Source organism: Topomyia yanbarensis, chromosome 1 (genome assembly GCF_030247195.1).
Source record: "Topomyia yanbarensis strain Yona2022 chromosome 1, ASM3024719v1, whole genome shotgun sequence".
Classification (NCBI taxonomy): Eukaryota; Metazoa; Arthropoda; class Insecta; order Diptera; family Culicidae; genus Topomyia; species Topomyia yanbarensis.
The window spans coordinates 171,016,612-171,030,306 of record NC_080670.1 but is presented as its reverse complement, the minus strand read 5'-3'; the positions used below and the strand labels follow the sequence as shown (position 1 = coordinate 171,030,306).

Here is a 13,695-nt window from a genome sequence, read left to right as displayed (position 1 = left end):
GGGGTACCGGGACTGGCCGCTCTCGAGTGCACAAAGTACAGTTTCTTTTGAGACAGGGCCAGAGCGATGACTGTGGCTTCGGTGGAAAATAACAACCACTATGGCGGAAGACGGAGAGATTAGCCTGTTCCGTCGTTGCTGACTCCGATTCCTATTTCACCGTCCGTATAAATACGGGTGTGATTCGAGAAGTGTCGCTGCACCGCTGCACGGGGCTCCTCCGATCCGGAGGGTCTGGGACAGGGATATGTCAATGTAGGGGCTTGGGCGTTCCAAGGACGGTGTCATAACCGGTGCAGTCGGGTGAGTGAGTGTAAGGCAGATCCGGCGAGCTTCGTGTATATTTCTCGAGCTGTTTTCATCATTGCAGATTCGCCGCCTCCGTATGTCCGTTCGAGGACGCTCAGCGCACGCCGAGGGGATCACCAGGGCGATTTTCTAGCGGAATGGTAGAACGCCGGTTTCAACGCAGTAGTTTTCCGTTGGTGTGCTGGCAGTAACTTTGATGCGGTCTGGATGGATCCATGGTAAAGTGGGGACAGGATGTGATTTATCCCTTCTATGTTTTTTTCTGCAATATAGATTCCATAACATATCCGGATATGGATAAGTGCTTCAATTATTTGGAGTGCGGTGTTCCTATTGCACTTCGGGCGCCGGGTACACATGGTTTGTATCAGTCTGCGGTTGGTGAATTCGGTCTTTACCATCGGAAAGTGGAGGGCAAAAGAAGTTTTCCGGTCTAGTGTGCCTCCAAGGATAATCGGTTCCTTTTTTTAGAGTGTTGAAGAATCGGCAATTTGGATTGAGCAGTAGGTAGCTAGATCGAATGTGGAGCAAAGGTGGGTGTAGTAGCTTTTAGCGGTGGAAAACCGGAAGCCGAATGAGGTTGCCCACTTGAAGAGGGGGTTGACTTCGGTTTGTAGCTTGATGCGAGTTCGACCCCTGATCCTTCCTGTTACAACCACTACATTGCTGTTGGTGTAGAGAAAGATGAATACACCCTTGGGAGGGTGGCAAATATGGAGTTCATTCTGATGCGGACAAGAGTGACCGAACGGACGGATCCCTGGGGTATTCCGTAGTGAAATCAAAGGCTGGATGTTGTTGGCTCGAATCAAAACTTGTCGAAAGTATACAAAGTTCATTCCATAGCGTCAAACTTGCTCCCAGGTGGCGAAATCGTTAGAGTTCAACGAGGTGCTGAAGCGTTGCCAGAAAATTTTTATTTCCCAGGTTAAATTTTAGGAAACTTTCCAGTTAAGCTGGAATGTTGGCTGCTTCAAATTCGTATTCCGACTCCAGTAACAAAACCGATTCTGGTTAAAATCGGTTGGCTCATTTCCGGTTGAACTTTACTAGTTTCCGGTAACCAGCCGATACCCTTCAGGAACCTCTATTTAAGGGGTACCATTTCGATGCGGCTTAGTTTTAACCGAGGCCTGGGAACCGAAACGACGCAAAACCACTGAGGATCCGCCGGGCGAGGTGGTCGCCGACCCGCAGTCGGAAGCAAGCGAACCTGTGATCCACTCGTTTGTCCGGCTTACTCAAACATAGGGGCAATTCTTAGTTTAAGCTACCCTATATTCTCTTTCAGGAGCGGATCCAGAAAAAAATTTCGGTAGAGGTCTGAAATTTCGGGTTTTTGAAAAACTTTGTACAGTTTGTTATACGTAATAACCATATTTAAAGAATATAAGTTTTGTTAGTAAAATCTGGTTTGGGACTATTTTGAGTTTAAAACTAATATAAACTTTAAACTAATTTAAAATTTCTCAACAGGTGAAAACATTTCGGAGGGGGTCCGGACCCCCAAGACCCTCCCCTTGGATCCGCCACTGTTCTCTTTTGAGGAGATATTGGGTACGCGCAAAATATATGTGATTTGACAACCACAGCCTACCCCTGCAATTCTCGACAAACATATGATTACGGCGTAAAAGCCAACTGTCAAAATTCACTTTGATTGAAAATTTCGAACAAACGGTCATTCACCAATCACAGATGTAGGTAATAAACGAATGAAAAAAGATGGGTGGGTAATGTCTAGGACATAACCGGAGTATCGTGACTACTCGTTTGACTTGTAATTCAAATCGAATGATACTCAATGAAATGTGTGGGAATGTTTCAAGTTATTCTTTATAATAATTATGGTGGTTCTGAAAAGAAACTTTGTTGTTGGCGTCTGCGTTAATAGAGGATGCGCTGGATTCTAAGCTCGTCGATACATTCATTCATGAAATGAACAAATTTCATATTTTCTTGCTTCGAAATATCAATGTTAAAATCTCTCGAAACAACCATCGGAATCTTTTTCCTAGCGTACAGAAATGAATCACGCTTAGCGAAAAACTAGGGGCGAGTAATGTCCGGGACATGACATAACCGCGATGATCATATTCCTAAAATTCTGCTTGTATCTCTTTCAAACGGCTAAATTTTACGCATTAAGTTCGATTCACCGGACTCAGCGAAATTTTCCTGGGGATCCCGTTCGTTAATCTATTCAGTAATACAATTTTATTACCGAGTTCTCCGCAGCGAATACAGGTCAATAATTTCATATGATTCCAGCAAGCAGACAATGTACATGTATGACAGGTGGGAGTGTTTTGAAGTGGTTTTAGTGGATGTAACAACATAAAAACGTGTATTGGACATTTTACAATGATTCTCCTTAACCCCGCAAAACCACGGGGTTGGCAGCAGAGGGTTAAGTTGTTTGGAAGAGATGACAGTTATTATATGATAAGATATAAGTTATTGCCGTGTTAACCTAAAAATTTGTCATTTCATTCATATAGGAACAATCATTAAAATTATGTCAATTTATGCTTTGCAAGATTTGAAATAACTTCGAAGTGTGGTCACGACACCCCTGTTATGTCATATACATTGCCAACCCATCTTTTCCATTATGCATTCGTCCTAATAAGGACGGTTTGTAGATAACTATGGTGATACAAAACGAGAATCTTTTGAAACGATTCAAACCTTGCCGACGATTTGTTGCTATTGCGTACACACATACGAACATTCCCCTTTCGCAGTTCATACCGAATGAGCACGCTTTGCATCAAGGCGTTTCTATTTATTAATTTTTCGGTGCAGATGGATGGCCATCCTTTTGTGCGATAAATGAAAATATTTTCATCATACGTTTTGATACAGCTTTCGCTTAGTAATAGAGTTGCCACATTCACTGATTTTCTTGGAAGGATTTGCAAAAACCTTCGGGTTTGTAGATTAATTTGAAAAATATTTTCTTATGTGATTATTTTAAATTATACAAATTAATAAAAGGAACATCCTGATTAAATTCTTTTTCTATTATATATTCATCCTAAGGACGGTTGGCATATAACTATGACACAAATCCATCTACTATTAACAGCGATAACGGAAAATAAGTATTTTGTTAGTTAGCAACAATAGAGACGCGTGAATTTACTTGTCTTCTTCGGGCAGCTTTCTTGGCAGGTTTGGCGGCCTTCTTTGACTTTGGGGTCTTCGGCTTGTTCGCTGCAGCCTTCGATGTTTTGGTGGCATTTTTAGTGGCAGTTGCTACCGCCTTTTCAGTGACTGCGTTTCTTGGCCTTTGGCTTTTTGGCCTTCTCACCGCCACCACCTCCACCAACTTTTTTCTTCTTCTCTCCGGTGGTAGCCGTTTTGATTGGTCGTCCGATGCAGCTTCTCACGACTATGCACGTCTGTTATGCACTGCGTCTTACACACGTCTGGCTTCGAGAAAAGCTGCGACATCCCTATTTATAGGTTTTATCAGTAATGTTGATTCTCATTTAAAGTAGTTTTTGAACTATTCAAACAAATTTTATATAGCAAACAACGTATCGGTAGCAAGCGTTGAACGTTTTCCTTCCGATTTATGAAACAAGATTGGCAATCCGTTTAGTAGAAGAAAAGTTATTAAGGTTCAAAATGTACGTAACGCTTTCGCTAATATGCACTACTAACGCTTTCTCGCTCGTTCTCATGCCGTGCATAAGCCTTTCCTTTCCGTCCGGCTTCTAATGGCATAACCAAAACTAATATGCCGGCTTTCCCCCACCAACTGCTCTCGTCAAGCAATCCAATACGAATAATCATAGGAACAAACATGTAGTGGACCTATATTTAAAACTTTTCATCATTTTATTGTTCGGTTGGTGCACCATATTGACGGCTCTGTGCGGGTATGGGCTGAAAATTTTCACTTTTCCAAGTCTTTTTCGAAAGATTTTTCAAAACATTATTTTTCCGTTGATAATAAATGTCCTACATATTCCAAAATTTAATACAACATTGGTACAAATATTTTCGACAAAATGCCGAAGAAATTGATTAAATCCATTCAGTACAACAAAAGATATAAGCGTTCAAAATCTTACATCATTTTTCTTCCGAAATTTTTAAAAGGGGCCCCTATATTGAAAGGTAAGTCGTTAGTCACGACAAAAGTTTTCTCTTGCATTTAGAGCTGTGAACTGTATTCGGACAGTAACGGTTTGTCGAAAATTTCCATTCAAAGGGAATTTTGACAGTAGGATTTTGAGGCGTAACCACATGTTTATCGGCAATTCATATTTTTCATGACATGACACATTTCAAACCATCCTAAAACAATGTTAAAATGCGAATCCATTCCGAACTAACCAATGCCAATGAGTCAATTCGTTCAGAATTAGAAATTAATAGTTCATCTCATCAACAAATCACGGAGTGTCGTTCCCCTCGAATTGGCGATGTTTTTAGCTTTCTGTTAACACTGAAAATTTATCATCTCTCTCTTACATATGCTAATTTGACACATATTTCCCCGGGTACACACATGCTAAAGTAATGGGATACAATATGGTAGAGCGAGACCCCATGTTTCCGCCCGTGAATACATGGAGAGAGTAGCGCTTTGCTCCCTCTAGTAGTTATAAATCTATGTTGTTAAAATCTGACACATCGAAAATTAGGGCCCATATTATTGGCTCGAATCAAAACTCGTCGAAATGTCAATTGACGATAGGTTCATCTGGAGTGTTCATTTGTGCTTACATTTTGCTAGCGTTGCCAATTTTATTTTGTGCCCGCCGCCTAATGTGGCTACGCCACATCGCTTTTCCGCGTGCTGTACGACTTCGCTACCGCTCAGTCGGACTTAAACTAGAGATAGCCCCTATGTTTGAGTAAGCCGGGCAAACGAGTGGATCACAGGTTTGCTTGCTTCCGACTGCGGGTCGGCGACCACCTCGTCCGGCAGATCCTCAGCGGCTTTGCGCCGCTTCGGTTTCTAGGCCTCGGTTATGCGGCTGAGCCGCATCGAACTGGTACCCCTTAAATAGAGGTTCCTGAAGGGTATCGGATGGTTACCGGAAACCAGTAAAGTTCAACCGGAAATGAGCTGGAATTCTGGTTGGTTCTAATTAGTAATTCCGGCTCCAGTGATACAACCGATTTCAACTAGAATCGGTTTTGTCACTGGAGTCGGAATACGAATTAGAAGCAGCCAGCATTCCGGCTGAGCTTAACTGGAAAGTTTCCTAAAATTTAATCTGGGAAATGAAAATTTTCTGGCAACGCTCCAGCACTCCGTTGAACTCTAACGATTTCGCCACCTGGGAGCAAATTTGACGCTATGAAATGAACTTTGTTTACTTTCGACAAGTTTTGATTCGGGCCAACAACATCCAGCCAAACAGCCCTGCTCTCTGGAGCATGCATGGTTATAAACTTATTTGTTCCATCATGAATGTCTGTTCTTTACAACTGCCTCCAATATAGATCTGAAAATAAACAAACGCAATAAATGCTATTGTCAAAATGAAACGAAAGTGTTTGCGCTACGATTTTATGTCCCCAACTATTTCTTCCAGACTCATTTTGTGTGTACCACCCTCCTTGGCCACTGAGGCTAGAGCCATTGAATCAAGCACTCATAATTTATCGAAACGATTCAATGGCACTGCCAGTGCAGCAGCAAATAACACTATACTCGACTCGACGTTCCCCGAATTCCGGTGTAATTATCTCGATTGGCTCTTAAATCGCAAAACATGCTGCTACTCCTGCTGGTGGCGGCGGTGGTGGTGCTGAGCTACCGGATTTTGCCGGAATAAACCCTGGGGCGGATTTTCCCGTTCCCCTGCCACCCCAGTTCCGGCTGTCCGGTCTGTTATTGGTAGTCGTCGCCCCTCTTGGCATACGGGGTTTGATCTAGATAAGGACCGTTCACCAGATTCTCGGTTGCATATTAAATGCTAATAAAATTGTTTGAGTTATTACTATCCAGATTATGCGACGGCCGGCGTCCTCCCGTTCACCACTAACACTCCAGTCGTACGATACGACACGATAAGGGCGACTGCCGGCGGACGGTTTGTTTCCGGAAGAGATGAAAGTTCCGATTCCAGGCGACTTCTCTCGCTTACCCGGATGCTGTTTACCACGTGTGCAAATATTGGAATGGAATGTTTATCGTGGCGTCTTCCGAATAATATTAGACTATGAAAACCAACAGCAAATGCTTGTCCACTATGTGAACTATATTCATTCTGATTTGAGTTTATCGTTTATTGGGCGTAATGCACCAATGCAGAGAGAGACAGCAGCCGTTTCTTTGAATCTGCAATACAGTCGATTTTAATTTTATTATGAGTTCCAAGTAGGCGGGAAATATGATGATTTGCTGTTTAAATAGACGTCCCAATTCACGAAGAGTGGGACGAGTTTTGCATCATTTGAAATCAATCACTGCTGTGTTGAGTTGTAATTAGTCCGACATCTTTTCGTTGTTCAGGTTTAACATTTATTATTTCATGAAATCTATTTAGAAAAGACAATTTGTATCTATATCGATATAAAATCAAATTCAGGCTACGTCACTGAATACACCAACTACAGCCATTAATAGCTTTGGACAAGATCCAAACCGAGAAACTTCTGTGTGCGTCACCCGAATCAATCCTAGTTGTTTGTTAAAATTCACCTCTTCCCTCTGGCATTCCCGATGGAACAATCGATCGGGAAATTCCTTTGAAAATCCGATCAACGACACATTTCACCACATTTTCAAACTAATATCAGTTTTTCTTTCTTCTCCACCCTTCTTTCAGATATACCAACGTCGGAACAAGGTAAGCTTTCTCTCTGCTCGCCCGGCATGTATTGTGTGCTTATATTGTACACCGGGCAAACAAGGAATCCTTTTCCAGATCGGCCCACGCGTCCCTAGCATCTTAGGTCCGCACGGTGAGTTGCACATTTTCCGTTTCGTTTCTTCTTCAGTTACGCGAAGGCGACTGGTGAGGACTTGCACAATATTTGTAGCTCCTTGGGAACGAAGGGGGGGGGGGGTCCGTTCCGACTACAGCCGCAATGGGAAAAGCGGAGACCGTAAAACCGTCAAATCATCGGCAGGCAGGCGGTTTGCGGTGGTACCTAAATCCTCCCCGTCGATTATTGTTATTGCCGTACGAGACGCCCGGCGACGGTGTTGCTGATGCTGCTGCGGTCTGGATGGTCTGCGAAGAGGACACCCAGCCAATTGATTGGCTGTGTTTCTATTTCTTCTCCTGATGCATGCTGGCGGGCAAAATATTATTGAAAATTTCTGCTGTCGGATTTTGGGGTTATTATATATCCTGGCAGCGAACCGCAATCTGTGGGAAGAAGATTTTCCACCCTGTTGGCTCTAGGGCGACGATGATGATGATGATGCTGTTGGAGAACAATGAAGAATGGCAGCCGAGTTTGGTAGGTTCCGTTCTGTTCCGCTGTTGTTTGAATCGATGGTCAATGGAGGGGAAAATTATTTTCTCGGTTCGAAATTGCCGGCTTCACTGAAAATCGAATGACTTCCGGTGACACAGGACATAGCGTCACCCTGCGAAAGATGGTGTGCGTGGCTGTTTCCTAAATCTGATTCAGGAACCATGACGATATTTCCATCATAGTTGCCACTAGTGACTCATCGATCAGAAAGCTTTTGTCAAGATAAAAGCAATGGCAAATTAAGGTTCGTGCTGAACTAAATCTCATCAGGCATCACATTTGAACAGACTGAAGGGATCAGTATGGATGCCATCGAAAACAGTCAATTTGTTGACTTCCATCAGTGTCCCTTATTTAGAACGTAGCTGACCGTGTCACGAAAGGCTACCATCACTGCCAGTTTGGAAAACTCAGTCACCTAAATAAATGGGATATGGGAGTTGACGGTGAATCGGTTGTTCCGGATACTGTGCCAACCGGGCGGTTGTGGTACAGTGCCTCAATCCAGGTCACACCGAGAGGGAGACAATGAAATTGATGGATGTTTCCGGTTCACATCGGGTACGGTGCTGTTGATGACGGGTATTGTGCTTGTCTACATACTACAGAGTATAGACCATATTTGGATGGCAGTGGCGGCTATTGTAAAGTTGTGATATGTAGCGTGGGAAATGGCATTACTCACCAGGAGAACTTGAATTGAAGGTCGACCGGTCACTGTGTTGGTGAGGGTTTGCTAGCTTCATTGAAGTTTTATAGCTGGATGCCATTGAATATTACCGGTGGAAGAATTTAATACGTGAAGCTGAGTCTAGTGCATTGTGTGGGAAAAATAACTTTACGAATTCAGTGCACCAGTTTTAGAACTTTTTCAGAACGCATACTTTTTCGATCGAATGCGTGATGAGAATCGAAAGAGATTAGCTTACCTCTCTGTTTTAGCCTCATCAGCTGAGCGACTCTGTCTTTCATAGCCAGAATAGCTTGGAAGTTGTTTCGATCGGGGTTCACACATTTTTGCGTTTCGTTGAAGATATTGTGTAATCGCATTGATTGCGTATTTTCGACGTCTGAAGCTTGTAAGTAGGGGTTTGCCCACTACTCGGGTTCTTGTTAGCCCGGCGGACCCTTCTTTTCAGGGCGGCCTAGATGCTTCTACCAAGACTTTCGGATTTTCGTAACACAACAAAAATGGTGAACAAATAAAATCAATTACAATTTACCGACTTTATTGTCCTCAAACTCTCCACTTCACTGCTGCTGCTGCTGTGACTCACTGCTGCGGGCGTAAATGCGGGTGGTTTCCTCTGACCGGCCGGGACTGCAACGGCCGAGTTCTCCCGGAATGTCGTTGGCTGCTCCGGCAGCGGTCCTTGGCTTTTAGCTAGGGAGACGAGCTTTGCTCCTTTGTTGGAACCTCCGTAGCGACGTTAGCGACAAATCGCCGGATCTTCTACTCGCCGTAAACGATCCCGAAAGTCACCGCTGTGCACTTCCCAGGGGTAACCTTTGTCCGCCCTGCTTCGTTCTCCTTGACGATTAGCTGTAGAGGAGAGCTTGGCTCGTTTGACTTATCCTCTACAGCGAGCACAGTCGGTGATTCGATTGCTTAATGTTTAGCCGGGGTAGCGAAAACACTCCTTGACGTTTAGCTTATCTCTTAACCCTTTCATGCCCAACTTTTTTCTAGTGCATGTAGGGTTTCAAAACTATTTTTCCTTGAAAACGGTTGGGTCAAGAAACACGAAAAGCCTATTTTCATAAAGATAGGTGCTTCCATGGCAGTGCTAGAAACTGGTCAATTTTTACCTTCTAATGCTCAATAAAATTCTCTTAGAATAATTACAATAGTCCAATTACGTGGAAAACGTAGCCTACGACAGTCTAAATTGATAAGTTTTATCAGTTTTCAATAATATTGCACCATAACGAAGATATATGAAAAAACTATTTTTCCGTCGTCAACGTAAACTGTCCCTGGCAGCACTGCTCCATCGGAATTCAATCAGACTAATTGCAATAACTTCAGTTCTAGAGCTGATCCTTGTACCTGTTAATACTCAAATTGGAGGCAATAATTACATTAATGAGCCTTACTTGTTTTTGTGAGCAAATCTCGCCTCAATCAAAAGTTATAGCTGTTTAAAAACGTTGTTGTCCACAAACAACATGGACATGAATGGGTTAATGGTGAATCGACACCGCTTTTACGTGTGCCCGAACCGCAGGCCGGCGCTCTTCAACGGATTTAACTGACCGTCACACGCGCGCACTTTACTTCACTGCAATAGTGGCGGAAAACTGTCCCGAAAAGGATTTGATAATTCGGGCGTCTGACAACAATCGTGGTTTGTCACTAACTGCTTTTACGATGGCCGCCTTCCGCACTCCACAAAACAAACACCAAAAATCGCATCGCCGCATAGCAGTCATCGCTATAGCACAGCATAGTCAGACCACTTTTGCAGCGAAAAGAGAGCGGTAACCTAACTAAACCCTATGCTGTTTATTTACAAATATACAACAAAAACTACTGCACTTATACGAACTAATGACAACGTCCATGGACTATTATTTAATCGAAATTTACATCAAAAACATAAACGAGCATAATGAACAGTTATGTTGCAATAACAATACACTCTACAGAGAGAGTACGCACATATAGGTATATTTTCACCAACTGCTAAATTGTTACCTTGACGGATTACAAGCTGGTCGACTAGGTACTTTGAAGAGTATGGCAAATCTTGTCTGATTAGTTGTAGTAGAGGGTGCAGTCGGTGTCGGGTTCAAACCGTGGTTTTCTCGTTGGCAGAGATGCCAGATTTGCAGACATGTCTGCAAATTCGCAGACTTTTAATTTTAGCTGCAGATTTTTTCGAAGACGCAGATATTTGCAGATTTTTTAGTTTGGTTGCCGATATTTACAGATTTTTGAGAATAAAGGCTTTTGGTTACACTAGTTTCAAATTACAGATTTATCTACTTCAGGTTTTTCCTCCGTAAACTATTTCTCTCTACTTATCTTGGGCTATAAATGCACTATTTTCATTCAATAAAACGCATCATTATTAAGTCATTTTTGGTCGAAAATAGTTTTCCTGACATTTTTGGTACATCCCAGACTTTTAAAATTATTATTGCAGACATTTGAAAAAAAGTATCTGGCATCTCTGCTCGTTTGGGAATCGGCAATGTCTGTATGAGGGCCGTTACGCATTGCTGTTGCGTACACGATTCCGCGGGCAGGCCTTCTGGGCGCGGAGTTGTCCGTGCTGTGCTTGTTGTGGGTTCGTTGGTCTTTTCTGCCTTTTTAGTAGGTTTATTAGTTGAAGATTTCGGTATTTGCTGTCTCGGAGCGAGAGACTATTTTGAATGATTGTTCAGCTGTAAGCTTTTAGATCAAAAGCTTTTTGTCTTGCACACAGGAGATGCCATACTCGTTTCAACGCCGACATGTTTGGCGCTGTCCATAATATGGTACGAATGTGGATTCTCCGTCAATTGCGAGAATTGATGGAATATTTTTTTTCTCCATTCTTACAATGCGAACTTCTGACAAAATACCCCCGAAGGTAAACTTTTGATCCCACACCAGCTCATGGATCGAGATGACTTCACCGTACACAGACAAGGAATCATTAATACGCTCGTCTGTCACATTTTCAGACAAATCGAAGAGTTTTACTTACACTGTTCCCTGCTCCACTGGGATCCGCAGCTTGAAGATTTTACCGTCAGCATCGACTTCATGTTTGTTATCGTGTTCGTCGACAATCTGACTGAAGCTCATTCCTGGTTGGTTCCCACTACATGCACCGAGCAGCAAATCTTGAACAGTTTTTTTTCGATGAACAACTTCTTTGGCTATGGCAGTAAACTGATTTCATTCGATGGCCAGCCCATTTGGATTCGAACGGAAGCTGAACCGAGTACCGTGAGTAGCGCTTTGTTTTGTTTTGTTCTTCGAAAACCAAACTTAAGTTGAGCTATGAGTTATGTTCGGGGTCTGTTTCCTGGTTTTCAAATGGCGACAGCTTTCACTTGAAAAACCTGTTGAATAAATTGAACTAGCGTCTTTTTGCAAGATCGTAAGATTTTTCATTGAATGGAATTTGATTCAATTCTGACCCTGAGCATTATTGCGGAATAGTTGGATTTTTTTTTTTTGAAAATCATTGTCAAGGGTGAGTCGATTAAGACGTTACCTTTGGGGCATACCGAAAGATATTCTGCGCAGTATTAGAATCCGGATAAACGTTACGTTTCGATTTCGAATTCTTCTAACTTTGTTCCAAAGATTACCCACTGATATTTCCCCAGATAAGTTATCCAAGAAGAGTCTCAAGTAGCTGCTCATTTTAGCACGTCGTAAACTGTCAATTTTCTTTGCTAAACCGTATTTTTTTCAAATAACTTACAGATATAGGTGTAAAAGAAATTCTTTGGAAGCGATTTGTTTAGCTTCGTACACATCTTTTTTATATTTTTAACGACACTCATTTAGCAAGGGACTGGAAAGTGAAGAATATTTTTCAATATTAAGAGTTATCGTACTCAAGGGAGAGCAAGGAGTTGAAGGAAGAAAGTTTAGAAAAGCGTGGAAAGTTTACCGGCGACTTAACCCTTTGTCTACTACCGCAGGAGTCAGGATTTTTTAGCATTAGAAATGCGAATCACCTGAGTCTGCTGCATGTCTGGACGAGCGTAAAGTAATTTGTTGCTGTGACTCTTAATATTGAAAAATAATCTTCACTTTCCAGTCCCTTGCTAATTGAATGTCGTTGAAAACATTAAAAAGGAAAATTAACTCACTCTTAGTGGTTAATAAAAAAGGAAATTCATGCACACCATGCGGCCTAATTTCAATTTTCAAAACGAGACACGAAAGCCTTTTAAATACTCTACAACTTCGTAGAACATCAGATTGCGCTTGTACATATAGGCGTATTATCTTAGTTTCGCTCACTGGTGCCACCAGGCGGCAAAATTTATCTAAAAAATCCGAATGAGAAATGAAAGTTTTTTTTTCGTTATCTACAATTTCGTAAATCATCAAAATGCTCCATCTCTTACCGTTGTCCAGATAGAAGTATTGCCTATAAATTGCTTGGCTCACTACCGCCACCATGCGAACAAATCCTGAAACTTTCAACTGAAAACAAAAAGTCCATTTATTCCTTTATAACTTTGTGGAACATAATAACTTTCTACCCCTCGTCATTTCAGAGACAGTTCCAAACTTTGCCCCACTTTTACACGTGGTTCACATACATAATAAGGGCGGAGTACGCCCTTATCAAATGTTAAGCAACAGTATCAAACTTGAAACGTTAATAACTCTTTACCGGTTAGTTGGATTGTCTTGCTGTCTTCGACCAACTTGTTCGGCATATCTTCAAAAGCTTAGCTTCTTCTTAGGTTCGTGTTTGGATATAAACAGCTACCTCTAGCGCCGATTTTTTGAACCGCGAGTGTTTCCCCATACATTTTGGACAAAATTCCCATACAAACTTAAAGTTCGTTGGGGGAGGGGTTAGGGTTCACCCTTTGCGACGTGAATTTTTTTTTCGTTGTTAGTACTGCTATTTTTAGCTTTATGTGGGTTTTCGGGGTCGCTGATTCTGATTCTGACGTCGAAAATGTAAAATTCAAAATGGCTTATCCAATATGGCGACCGTGCTTAGCAAAATTTAAAGTTTTTTTTATATTGGCCTAAGACGTCTTACAAGGGGGTTTTCGGGGTCGCTGACTTTGATTCTGACGTTAGAATTATCAAAATAAAAATGGCGGATCTAATATGGCGACTGAGTTTGGCTAAATTTTATGTTTCGTAAAAAATGATTCAAATTCTGTTATCTGAATCGTAATTAGCTACCTCAAAAACCACATAATCTATTTATATGCTAGTTGAGAAGTTATACC

General features: G+C 42.1%; 1 protein-coding gene across 3 annotated transcripts in view; it reads left to right on the top strand.

Moving 5' to 3' along the window:
- Window positions 1-13,695, top strand: part of LOC131681153 (uncharacterized) — a 1,013,105-nt gene that overhangs the window by 264,247 nt on the left and 735,163 nt on the right. For all 3 annotated transcript variants that reach the window (XR_009303879.1, XM_058961864.1, XM_058961873.1), the window contains exon 2: window positions 7,110-7,130. The gene's annotated coding sequence lies outside the window, so the exon portion shown is untranslated. The remainder of the gene's footprint in view (window positions 1-7,109; window positions 7,131-13,695) is intronic.